The sequence below is a fragment of the Lacerta agilis genome, chromosome 14 (assembly GCF_009819535.1).
Source record: "Lacerta agilis isolate rLacAgi1 chromosome 14, rLacAgi1.pri, whole genome shotgun sequence".
NCBI lineage: Eukaryota > Metazoa > Chordata > Lepidosauria > Squamata > Lacertidae > Lacerta > Lacerta agilis.
In genome coordinates this window covers 19,699,055-19,711,944 of record NC_046325.1, presented here as the reverse complement: position 1 = coordinate 19,711,944, position 12,890 = coordinate 19,699,055, and the positions used below count along the sequence as shown (strand labels likewise).

At 41.9% G+C, this 12,890-nt stretch overlaps 1 pseudogene; it reads left to right on the top strand.

The window, feature by feature from the left end:
* The first annotated feature begins 1,139 nt into the window (after window positions 1-1,139).
* LOC117057556 lies at window positions 1,140-6,505 on the top strand (annotated as a pseudogene).
* Window positions 6,506-12,890: the final 6,385 nt, after the last annotated feature.

Below are 12,890 nucleotides of genomic sequence, written 5' to 3'. Positions count from 1 at the left end.
GATATCAAATCCAAACTCTTCTTCTCTTCTTCTTCACCAGATTACGAGTCTACCGCTCCTAACCAGTACACCACACTGGCTCTCCCCCTGTAACAGAGGCTTGCCCAGGTTGCAAAAACCAAGAATAACACAGGGTTGGGATGGGGGGGGGGGGGTTTACAATATTATTTCAAAATTCAAAAAGGATTATTGAGCAAACGCCTTTTATTTGGCATATTCTCAAGAAGGTCAGCTGCATCAACAAGTATAATCATTACTTCTCTGCTCCCACACCAGTCTATTATTGCTGGAATCTACATTTGAGAAATGCCTTGCCTTGGGAAGTACCAAAATAATGTCACAAAAGTATGGCAAGCTTTCTTGGTATCGTTTTCTTGTTCTCTGTCATTCCAAGTCCTACTCTATTAATAGTAGAGAAAACTATAGTTCAGATGTGAAAAACAAGATTTCTTCAGCAATTCCCCAGATTTAAGATGGTGATTAACTTCCTATTTAATGACCAAAATGGTGGTGATTAATTCTGCTGCAATCTCAAAACCCACAGGAATACCCAATTCTGACCATAATAGCCCGCTTCTCTCATTATCAAAAGAACTCTAATTATAACTCGGCTGCTTCTCAAAAATCCTAGACAGGGATCATGAGCAAAATTTATAGCTAAGGCGGTGAACAATGTCATAAGTATAGCCAGTACCATTGAGAACCAAGGAGAGGACTTGGATACTTTGCATCAGGAGCAGGCAGATTTCAGGCTTGCAAAATCTCATTTGTTTTATGATGGAAGCCCAAGAACCACCAGCCAAACTGAGCCAGGTATCAGATAGCATCAGGGAGACAACATATCCTAAGGATTAGGGAACAGGATACCTTTGACCACATGCTCAGCCCTGGAATTTCTTTTCAGTACCAGAACTGAGCTCATAATACCATGTATTAGTAGATTCTGACCTATCTTCTGCACACCTCTGCTTTTCATTCTATAGTTTCCATCCTGTTGTTTGAACTCTGATAATCCTGGCTTCTGGCCTATCAGCAGACCAAACTAGCAGACACTTATCATCACAGAAAGCCCAATTTTCCTGTGGTAAAACAAAGTAAGAGAATCTGGGTGTAGAAGGAATATTTCCCTTGTACTCATGATGTTGATTTTAGTGGTCTTGCAGCTGGTATTTCTTCCTCACATGGTATGCAAAGTTTGCAACGTTCAATGCGGGGTCCATAGTCCTCACCCTCCGCCTCAAAAGTACCATCACCCAGGAGATCTTATCATTGGTGGAATTGTCTCTCAGGCTCGCTTCATCTCCAGCTCATTCACCTTCACTAAAGAACCCCCTCCAGCATTACTGGAAGAGCTTGTGTAAGAACTTTTCTTTCTTCCTTTATTCCACAAGAATAATCAGAATATGATGAAGTATTGGAGTTGCAAAACTCTGGGTTATTCATTTGAGCTGTAAAAATGATATAATGGTAAAGAGGACACTGAAGAAAAGAAGCTCCCTTTATTCCACATAGTCACACTTTTCAAAGCTAACTTTCCTCCTCTTCTTCTTCTTCTTCTTCTTCTTCTTCTTCTTCTTCTTCTTCTTTACATTTTCTTCCACTTCTTTCTTCCATTCATCTCTTTTTTTACCTACATAAGGGAAACCCTTCTGATACAGAATCCATCTCTCATTCTAGCATTGTGCCTAAGAACTACCAACACATCCTGGCCTTGGAGTATGCAGTAAATGAAATCAATGAAAACTCACAGCTCTTACCCAATGTCACCTTGGGTTTCCACATCTATGACAGCTATTTAAGTGCAAAGTGGACCTATCATGCCACTCTGCTATTTCAATCCACTCTAGACAGGTTTGTCCCCAATTTCAGATGTGGTGTCCAGAATAGTCTGACAGCAGTCATTGGGGGACTGGACTCTGAAGTATCCCTTTACGTTGCAACCATCTTGGATATCTATAAGATTCCACAGGTAGGTTATTTGTGGAGTATTGGAATCCATTTTCTTTCTTTCTGCTTTCATTTCATTGATTGGGGTCAGAAATGGGTGCACATGAAATAATCACACAGATCTTATATTTATTTATGACTGTCTTGTGCTGGCTGAGAAAGACATTCTTCATGAGCATTCATTGAAGCTGAATGTTGCAGCTAATCAGATAAGGATTAACTTTTTATCTGCATGCCAAGGTCCACACTCTGAGAGCCAAACTGAACATGTGTAAAGGTTCAACTAAAAATAAAAAGTGCTCACCCCTTTGGCTACAGTGTGGGAGGGGAGTCTATATTTATTATGAACCTGGACATGTTGGGCATGAAACCAACCATCTCACTGCCTCATACTTCTTGCTCTCAGAGCCAATTGCATTTGATATCAAAATATAGGCTGTGGAGTAGGACAGGGGCTTATACAGACAGACCTACACACATACTTTCACCAGACTTCCCTTCTCATAAAAAGGTGAGTGGCTTTCAGGGTCTTCAGAGTAGTGCAAAATATGTCTGACTTTCAGATGGGAGAGTACTTGCTTCCAGGTTCATAAAACACCTTAGAATATAGCTTTCCCCATCAATAAAACAGCCATTTTTGAGGTGGATGAGATGTCCTAGCAAAGGTATTTGAGTTCAAGTCTATTTCTTTTCACTAGCGTCAACAGCAGTTATCCATTAAGTCATTGAACTCACTAGATGATAACAGACTGGCTCCCATTTCCTGAATATCAGATTCCTTTCTGTGTCACGGGAACAATAAAATTTTCCTTTCTTAGAGGGTTCTTCTAACTATGAATTGAATGTGGATTGGGTTTTTTTTTCAACATTTGAAAATGGCATTTTTATTATTGTCTTTCTCCCCTGTTGTTAATACTTCCTTAGCTCATTTATGGTTCTGCTCCAGTGATGAATGATAAAACTCCAGGCCTTTCCTTCTACCAAATGGCACCTCAGGAAGGCCAACAATACATGGGGATTCTCTCTTTGCTGCTGCATTTTAGATGGACATGGATTGGGCTAGTTGTTATGGATAATGACAATGGAGAAAGATTTGCACATATTGTAGTTCCACTGTTTTCCAAGAATGGTATCTGCTTTGCTTTCCTAGAAAGAATCCCCAATTTTAATTTTGTCAGTGGAATTAATGATATGCTTGAAATGGGAGCAAAAATTCATGATACCATAACTGCCAGCAAAGCCAATGTAGTAGTAGCCTATGGAGAATCATATTCCATGACCATTTTCAGGTGGTTTCCATATGTATCAGAACTCGAACACATGAGCGAGAATCCAAAAGGTACAGTATGGATAATGACAGCACAAGTGGAGTTCACTTCATTGGTCTATCAAAGAACGTGGGAAACCGAATCATTCCATGGCACACTGTCCTTCAAAATTCACTCCAGTAATATACCAGGTTTCCTTCAATTTGTTGCAAGCAGAATCCCATCCAACAGAAGAGGAGATAGTTTTATAATGCCATTCTGGCAACAGGCATTTGGCTGCACGTTCCCTAATGCGGTTGTGGATAATGTGAGTGGAGACATTTGTACAGGGCAGGAGAAGATGGAGAGCCTTCCTGGAACTTATTTTGAATTATCCATGACTGGTCATAGCTACAGCATCTACAATGCTGTCTATGCTGTGGCCCATGCGTTACATGACATGTCCTCATCTGTACCCAAACGGAGAGGAATGGTGGATGAAAGAGGACCAAAGCTTCAAAATCAACAGCTGTGGCAGGTACTGGATTCAAAATCCTTCATTTGGCATCACACTGTATATTGGATGTTTTTCTCTCCCAATTCTTACTGTGCTAACATTTTCCTCTTCCTTCCTTTCCCTTCCACCTAGAAAGGACACAATAGCCTTTATTCCAATCAGACATCCTGTTTCACTCTTTGTGGTCTTCTCTGGGATATAAAGAATGGGGATATTTTGCATCATACTTTTCCCACTCAAATGTAAAGCATCGTCTAAATGGAGCCTTTTTCTAGTCTTGCCTTTTATGTTTCTATTTAGCTCCATCAATTCCTTAGAGTTATCACATTTAACAACAGTGTGGGGGACAAAATATCCTTCAACCAGAATGGGGCGGTAGTAGCTGGATTGGACATTGTCAACTGGATTTTTTCCTTGAACCAATCATTTCATTCTGTGAAAGTTGGGAAAGTTGATCCTGAGAGTCCTGCAGACCAAGCATTCACAATCAGTGAGGATGACATAACATGGCACAACTGGTTTAACCAGGTAGGATCCAATTCTAAACAAGTAGGGAATTATTCAAATGTTGAATGATGTATTTTTAACCTGCCCTGAGTTTACTAAATGTTGGAGGGTGGGCTAGACCTTTTATAACTAAAATATTAATCTGTAGGTGGCAGCTAACTGAAGCAGACCTGCAACTTGAGGCCATTACATGTGCTCCATCCCTCCTGGCTTATAGCAAGAGGGCCAGGGGCTGGCTGGTTGGGTCCAGTGTGTGGTTAACACTTCACTGCATGAGAGGGTGGTCCCCATTGCAAGTGTTGCATTGAAAGAGGCAGTGGGGAGACTGCTCCTGCAGAAACCAACTCTGGACCCTTTAGTTTGGAGCAACTATTGGCCAGTTGTAAGTATCCTCTTTGGGGGGAAGGTGGCAGAGAGGGCCCTGTCATGGCAGCTGCAGGCATCCTTGGAAGACACAGATTACTTAGATCCAGTCCCAACCTGGGTTCAGGAATGGCCAAATAATAGAATTGGCCTTGCTTACCCTGGTGGATGACCTTTGCCAAGAATGTGGTGGGGTGTGTGACCCTGCTCCTGCATTTTGATCCCTCATTGGCTTTTCATACCGTCGACCATGGTACAACATTGTGGCTCACACCAATCCATGTAGATTGGTGAGAACCCCAATGTCGTGCCATTTTTATTGTTATAAAAGGGGGAAATAAAAGAAGTATAGATCCCATTCGTACATTGCCGAATTGTCTTGTCATTTCAAATGCATATGGAAAAGCCCTAGAGACTTAAGGAACCCAAACTCTTTAGTCTGAACATGTTTATTCTCTTTCATGTATGGATTAGGCACGACCCCTTTCAATATGTAGCGAGAGTTGTGCTCCTGGTTACAGCAAGATAGTGAAGGAGGGTCAGCTATTCTGCTGTTATGATTGTATCCCATGTCCACAAGGGAAGATTTCGAACAAGAATGGTAAGAAATATATTTCAAATGTAATTAAGAGGAATAGGTATACAGCAATACTTTTCTTAGGAGGCATGATTGAACAGTTTGGTAAGGAGAGGCTGTGGGGAAGCTACCAGAGACAAAATAATCTGGAGTGTGTATCTGGAGTGTGTCTGTGACCTGTTATTTAATTTTAAAAAAACCAGTGAATAGCTGGCCATTAAAAATAATTTAACCACTCAGCCTCTTCCTCATTTCATCATATCTGCACTAATTGTAAATAGAGAACGTTTAGTAGCTTTGGAGTTCTGGCATCTTCTTCAAACTGGTGCCAGAAAGCTTAATGGCTTGACCAAATCATTTCATGTTGCAGATATGAACGACTGCCAGAAATGCACAGATGGGAACTATCCAAACAAAAACCAGGATTTCTGTATTCCCAAGACTGTAAACTTCTTGTCTTATGAAGAACCATTAGGGATCAATTTAGCTTGTTTTTCTCTGTCCTTTGCTTTGATCACAGTTCTGATCCTAGGAGCATTTCTGAAGCACCACAACACCCCCATTGTCAAAGCCAACAACCGCAACCTCACCTACACTCTCCTCATCTCCCTCTTCCTCTGCTTCCTTTGTACACTGCTATTCATTGGCCGACCTGAGAAGGTGACCTGTCTCCTCCGACAAACTGCTTTTGGCATCGTCTTTTCAGCGGCTGTTTCTTGTGTCTTGGCGAAAACAATCACTGTGGTTCTAGCTTTCATGGCCACCAGGCCAGGATCCCAGATGAGGGTGTGGGTGGGGAAAAGACTAGCCAGCTCCATTGTTCTGTCCTGCTCCTTGGTTCAGGTAGGTATCTGTATGGTGTGGCTGGCAACCTCTCCCCCTTTCCCAGATGTGGACATGTACTCTGTAACAGATGAAATCATATTGGAATGTAACGAGGGGTCTGTGACTCTGTTTTACTCTGTTCTTGGCTACATGGGCTTCCTGGCCATTATCAGTTTCACAGTGGCTTTCCTTGCCAGGAAGTTACCCGACAGTTTCAATGAAGCCAAGTTTATCACTTTCAGCATGTTGGTCTTTTGCAGTGTTTGGCTGTCTTTTATTCCGTCCTACCTGAGCACCAAAGGAAAATACATGATTGCAGTGGAGATCTTTTCTATCTTAGCCTCTAGTGCTGGGGTGCTAGGGTGCATCTTTTCACCAAAGTGTTACATTATATTATGGAGACCTGAACTGAACAATAGGGAAGAGCTAATAAGAAGAAAACACAGAAAAAAATAAGAACCTGCAACCTTTGTTTTAGTTTATCATCTAGAGCTGCAAATATGCAGAGCAGAATATTTATAGTAGTCAGCACAGATAAATCTCATTTATCAATCAACACAGAGGTCCCACTATCCGCCCCCTCACTATTTGAAAATTTACATATTCAAGCATAAAGAATTATGCCCAAACCTCACTATACACTAGGCAAATTCAGATACCTGAACAGATGAATCAGAGACCAAGGGAACTGGACAAATCAAGTTTTGCCTTTGTCTCTCTTTTACTGATTGGTTGCAGCCATTTCAGGAAGAAATCATGTGGGGATGGGGATTGGGCAAATCCCTGATTAGAAATGTTTCCATAGGAAATAATGGAAATTATGGACTTCCTATGCAAACACTTGCCTAATGAATGATTTCCAGGAACACATTGTGTTTCGTAAGCAGGAAATGCATATATCATTATATTTCTATCTCACATTTTCTTTTAGGAGCTTTTCAATTTACCCAAGTTAAAAACTTCATTTGGAATACTGGATAAAAGTTTGTCTAAAGGGAAACTATGGAGCCTATACATCTTACTCGCGTCTCCCTTTCAGCAGCTCTTCTTGAAATCCATGAGCTGCTTCTCAAATTCTTCTCCCATGGGAAAAGAAATTCTCAGAGCAATCTAACCTTTTTGTACTTCCATGATTGTTGAGTGTGCACTGTTTGTGTGCTGTTTCACCTCTTCCTGTTGGCACTGAGGGAGTGGAGAAGGCAAAGCAGAGCAGCACAGCACATACTAAAATAACAAAGAGGAGCATTAGGCAGCAGCTGTCCTGCAGCAAATAATGTGGGACCCACTTCCAAAAATGGCAGGACACAGACCCTCAGCGATCCTGTGGCTGTCTCGACCCAACTTGGCTGATGCCCAAATAAACCCAATTTGCCTCAGGACCGTAGCTGTCAACTTTTCCCTTTTCTTGCGAGGAATCCTATTCGGAATAAGGGAATTTCCCTTTTAAAAAGGAGGAAAGTTGACAGCTATGCTCAGGACTCAGCCAAATCCAGTGCCTAACCCTAATATCTATAACCCACTCTTCGCCAAATGTTTCAATCCCAGAGCAGGGAACAGTGCAATAAAAGAATATAAATATACAGGAAAAGAAAGATACAAATATACAAAACTTGCAGTATCCATTTAAAAAACCCAAGTTCAATAAATAATATAAACAAAAACTCCATCCAAAGAACAAACTAAACAGTGGTGAGGACCACAAATAGGGCATTTCATGAGAATAGCTCTTGCTTCAGAATTCCATCTCCACCCACCGCCAATAAACTGGGTGCCATGTGTTTTTCATCTCTGAAATTAAGGTTTAAAAAAAAAACCACAAACTTAAGAAAGCCTCCCAGATATCTAACATCCCTAGCAGCCCATTGGCCTGGGAACTGATGTAGCTTGTGCAAAACAGGTTTAAAGAACTACAAATATTTGTAGAGCTGGGGATTTCAGAGGCACTGATCAGAGTAGCCTCCATGTTAAGAGACAGGCCTTTGCTTTCTTCTCTTCTGTCATGTTCTGTCATCTCATAAATTCTCATTTGCAACACAGTCTAAAGCTGACAAGCCGCCAATCACACTCTGGGGATGCAGCCTCCAAGGACTTGTAAAACTTACCGTTTAATGAGGTTTGTATAAGCTAGTCTACATCACACTTGTAAGAGGAATGCACTAGCTAAAAATGCAACCTTGACTCTCTTTTTTTTTGTTTAACAAGCTGGCCATCGGCTTCAGAGATGGGGGAACCTCAGGCCCAGGAGTCTCTTTGTCTGCCTCTCAGGACTTTCCCCATAGCCACACACCCTCTTGAATCTCACCACTTATTGGCCCTGCTTTGTACCTTCCTTGAGAGTTTTTACCTGGCTGGGCTGTGTCCTTGAACTCAGATTTTTGTCTGCCTGAATTGGGGGGGGTGGGGTAAAGAGGGATGTGAGAGTATGAAGAAACTAGCCTGCTGTACAAAAGGTTTTGGCCAATGCACAACCAGGTTCGGAGAGTCTGATACATAGTATAGGGTATTTATTTTTTAACAGTACAAACTTATACATGTCTACCTGAAGTAAACCCTAATAAGTTCAATGGGATTTACTCCCAGGTAAGTGTATAATAGTGCTGCAACCTTAGTCTACCTTTTGACCTTGATTTGTAGGAGTCTTGTGCATCCTGCAATATATATTTAATAATATTATTTGACTGGCTCTGCAGATGCTAATAAATAATCTAGACTTTCACAACCCTGCTTTCATCAGTGTTAAACAATGTCAAGATTGTGAGGAGGCTGCATTTACCACTTCTTCATATATATTTTTGCAACTTGGCAGATTAATATGCAGCCTCTTTCATCACTACCAAGTGCACAATTGCTGTACTAGAGGAAAAGGGAATGTTCTTCAGCACTGGGACAGGGAAGCCCTGAGGCGTGTTTCGAAATGTCTATAGCTGTGTCCTTCCAGCTTTGTAGAACACAGCATCCATTGATTTTGTTAAAGTGTGCATTTTAGGGAAGCAGGGAACATATGAGTACATATAGCTAAGGTGAAAGAACAGCAACAAGGAAAAAAAAGCAATGGATTTCAAACTCCTCAGATGTCAAGGAAATAAGCAACTATCTGACTTTTAGAAAACATCTGAAGGCAGCCCTGTTTAAGGAAGTTTTTAATGTTTGATGTTTTATTCTGTTTTTAATCTGTTGGCAGCCGCCCAGAGTGGCTGGGGAAATCCATTATTAATATCATCATCATCATCATCATCATCATCATCATGCTCTGACTGCTGCTCCATTTCTTAAAGAGATTGTTGAAGGCTTATTTCTGGAAAGCATTGGAAAACCCATTCCAGGACACTGTTATATGAAAACTCACATTTTATATCTGAAGTATGGTTGCCGTATTTCAAAAAGTCTCCACATAACAGATGCTAGGGAGACAACTGTGCCCTCCATATATTTTGCACTATGACTCCCATCAACCCTGAGCATTGGTCATGCTAGCTGGGGAGGATGGGACTTGGAGAACCACAAGTTCCCCTTACCTACACAATAGAATTCAGGACAATTGGGGGAAGGTTGGCAGGAGGACGGGGGCTGTCTGGGTAGCAACAGCATTCTGGTGTTTGTCTCCCTTTCCCTCCCTCTGTGTGCTGTTCTGGGAGTTCTCCTGATTCCCCAGAGCAGATTTGGGGGAGATGTGGGGGCATGTGGCCGAGAAGCATGAGGGAAGCCCCATTACACTCATGGGAGTCCTTGTGCTGTCTTTCACTAGCACATCGGGTTCGTTTAATCTGGCCCAATCCATTTTGATTGCCAGGGTCAGGGAGAGTTGCTTGTGGGGGTTTTCTGCCTCAGGTGTCCAACTTGACCAACCTTAGATCCTATGCACCTAGACTTGTGTGTGTGGGATGTGCTATTCATTGCTCTACCTCAGGCAGAAAAATGTCTTACCCCAGCTCTCCCTTCCAGGCTACCTGGCATCTCAGAGGAGCAAGGTCTCCCAGCATGGAGGTGCTGTGGTGTCACAGAATGGAGGGTATTATTATTTAGGTATGTTCGTGTTTGATTTCTTCCACTAAAAGCAGTCACAAGGCAACTTACTATTTAGGTGGGTCAGTGGCTGGAGGTGCCTGCCAGCACCAATGTACTGGCTCCCTACATGCCTGAGCATTGGGTGGTGGGGGTAGGTTGTCACTGCAGTGAGCCATGACAGAGAGATGCTGCTGGTGGTGTAATTGATGCTGGGGTTGTGGCCATAATTGCCATTCTATGGTGTGTTTTTGAAAACAGTATGTCTTTCTGTTTTTCTGCTCCTGCTCTGCCCTTGTGGCCTAGATTTGGCAGCCATGGCACCTGGGTTTCGTTCCGCCCACTTGTTGAAACAACATGTTAACATTATTGCACCTCGTACAGCTACCGAAAGGTGTTCATAGCTTATATTAATTGCTCCACCTTGGGCAGAGAAGGGATATTCTGAAAGCTGATAAGTGACATCTGGCTGTTTTTCTTGGCTGTTTTCATCCAATGTGCATTACATTATTTCCCCCTTCTGCTTTAATCTTTCATCAGTGCTGCTGTTTATTCCAGCTACTTCAATACACCATTAAAGAGCCTTGAACACCAACAAAGGATTTTATTAAGCAAAGTGTTTTATTAATATGTGATGCTTTGCAAATCACACAAACCATACACTCCAGTGGCCAACACTTTGAACACTCCCCCTTTAATTTTTCCACCCCTCATTTTTTTTTCCACTTTTCCACCCCTTTAATTTTTCCCACTTTTCATTCATTTACAAGATTCTTGAGAATATTTTGAGAGCTAAAGTCTCAGGGCATCTGGCTCTGGACTCCATAAAGGAAGCAAAATGTAAGGCCCCTAACTACACATTGTGCTAGCAATGTGATTAGCTATCATGTCATGAATTTGTTTTAATTAAATACCTGGCTGCAGGGGCGGAGCAGCTGTAATCACCACTGCAGCATGTGAGGGAGGGGAGGGTTAAGTCATCCCTCCCCAACTCTGGTCTCAGTAAAAATATTCCCTACCCCAGTCCAGCAGATAACATTAGAGGGGTGGGGAGTATTGCTGCCAATTGGAGTGTTTTTCCTTAATGCTAACTCCTGTATGGGAGATGATATTTAGCAAATCACAGTTGTCGAGGGAAGACTTAGGTCTCCCTTGCCCTTGTACTGTGGTGCCAATCACCATCAGCGTGTCTATGCCTCATCTTCAATTTTCTCCGAAACCCACTACATGATTGCTAATAATTCGGTTGGTGTAATGGGAAATAGTTAAACCCATAGAAGACAGGATAATGGTTGTTGCTTAGTGTCATGGCCAGCTGAGGAACAGTGCATGTGATTCATGAAGGGCACATCTACATCACAGTTTTTAATTACTTTGAAGGTCATTCTTTCCTCCTGAGAATTGCAGATCTGTGAGGAAACACTGTAGGTGCCTAGCAGACCATTATTCCCAAACTGCAACTCCCAGGATGCCATGACAATGAAATTGTCATAAAATCACTATAATTTTGTATTTCGGGTATACATGGAAACATAGAGTGATGTGGGCAGATAGAAGTAGATAAAGGGGGAGTGAAGCTAAGGATTCCTTGTAGCAACTCTTACACAAACCTGTTTCAAACATACGTATTCCAAACAGACAGTTTTGTATTAGACTGAAATATGGACTTTTAAAATAGTCATAACACTAGCATCCTAAAGTTGAAACTTTTTTTTTTAATGCATATTGTGATACACTGACCTGGGGTGGGGGGCGGGTGAGGTGGAAATAAGGCTGACCTTTAGAAATTCAAATGTATCAAAATACATTGATGGCTTTGCTTTTCAACTTTGATCCAGTAAAAAGCAAGTTCGGTATCAGAGGTAGGAATTGGCATTTACCATGACTCAGGCAGCTGATTTTCAGTGTCATGAAAGGGCATCAAATTGTTAATTACTGAATTTATTGCTGTATAATTTTATTTTATTTTATTTTTTATTTTTTTGCTACCAGAGAAGGGCAGAGGCCTCAAGTGTCAAAATAAATTGCTTGGCCCTTGGTTCTGTGCATGTTGACTGGAGAGGGAGGTGTCATTTGCTGCTGTGCCTCAGGGAACAAAATGAATTGGTCCAGCCTTCTTTCTCTTGTGTGTGTGTGTCTCACACATGGGTGAGAAAGGTGCTTTGGGGGAATGCCTGTTGACATTAAATAGTGAGGCTCTGGTGGCTCTTAGGTGGCATGTTAAGGGATAGGTTCGGCTTTCCTGACCATTAAATTAAGTGAGGTCCCATAACATGGTGCTTTCCCAGCAGTGGTTTGCTTGCTTGATGCAAAACTGGCTCGGAAACTGCAATTGGCAGTAGGAAGAGCTGCTTGACGCTTTCCTGTATGGACATTTGTCTGCTGAAAACCACACCACACATTTAATATGTATTCAACACAGATTTAAACCACAGGACCCCCTCCTCCCACAAAGAAACCTGGGAACTGTAGTTTTCCCCTCATAGATATAAAATTCCCATCACCCTTTAAAAAAAACAAAACTACAGTCCCAGGATTATGTGGAAGAAGTCATGTGTTTTAACTTACGGTGTGGGACAAACAAAAGAGTCCAATCAAGTTTAAGACAGTTTAAGACAGTTTACAAAGCTGGGGAATCAGAAAGCTGAGTGTTTTCTGTAGTTTGAGCCTCAATTAATTTGCCTCAGAGGTCCAACTCTGTCCCTTAAAGCAGGCATATCCAAAGTCTGTTTCGCGGGCCTAATTCAGTCTGCTGGTTGATTTAATCCTGCCCCTGTGGCAGTATATGTCCTGGGGCCAAAAAAAAAGAAGAAAGAAAGCTCAGCAACTTCAATCCTAAAAAAAAGCTCAACAACTGTGGGGTAAAATTGGGGGGGGGAGCACTGAACAACTTTGGTCAGCCCTA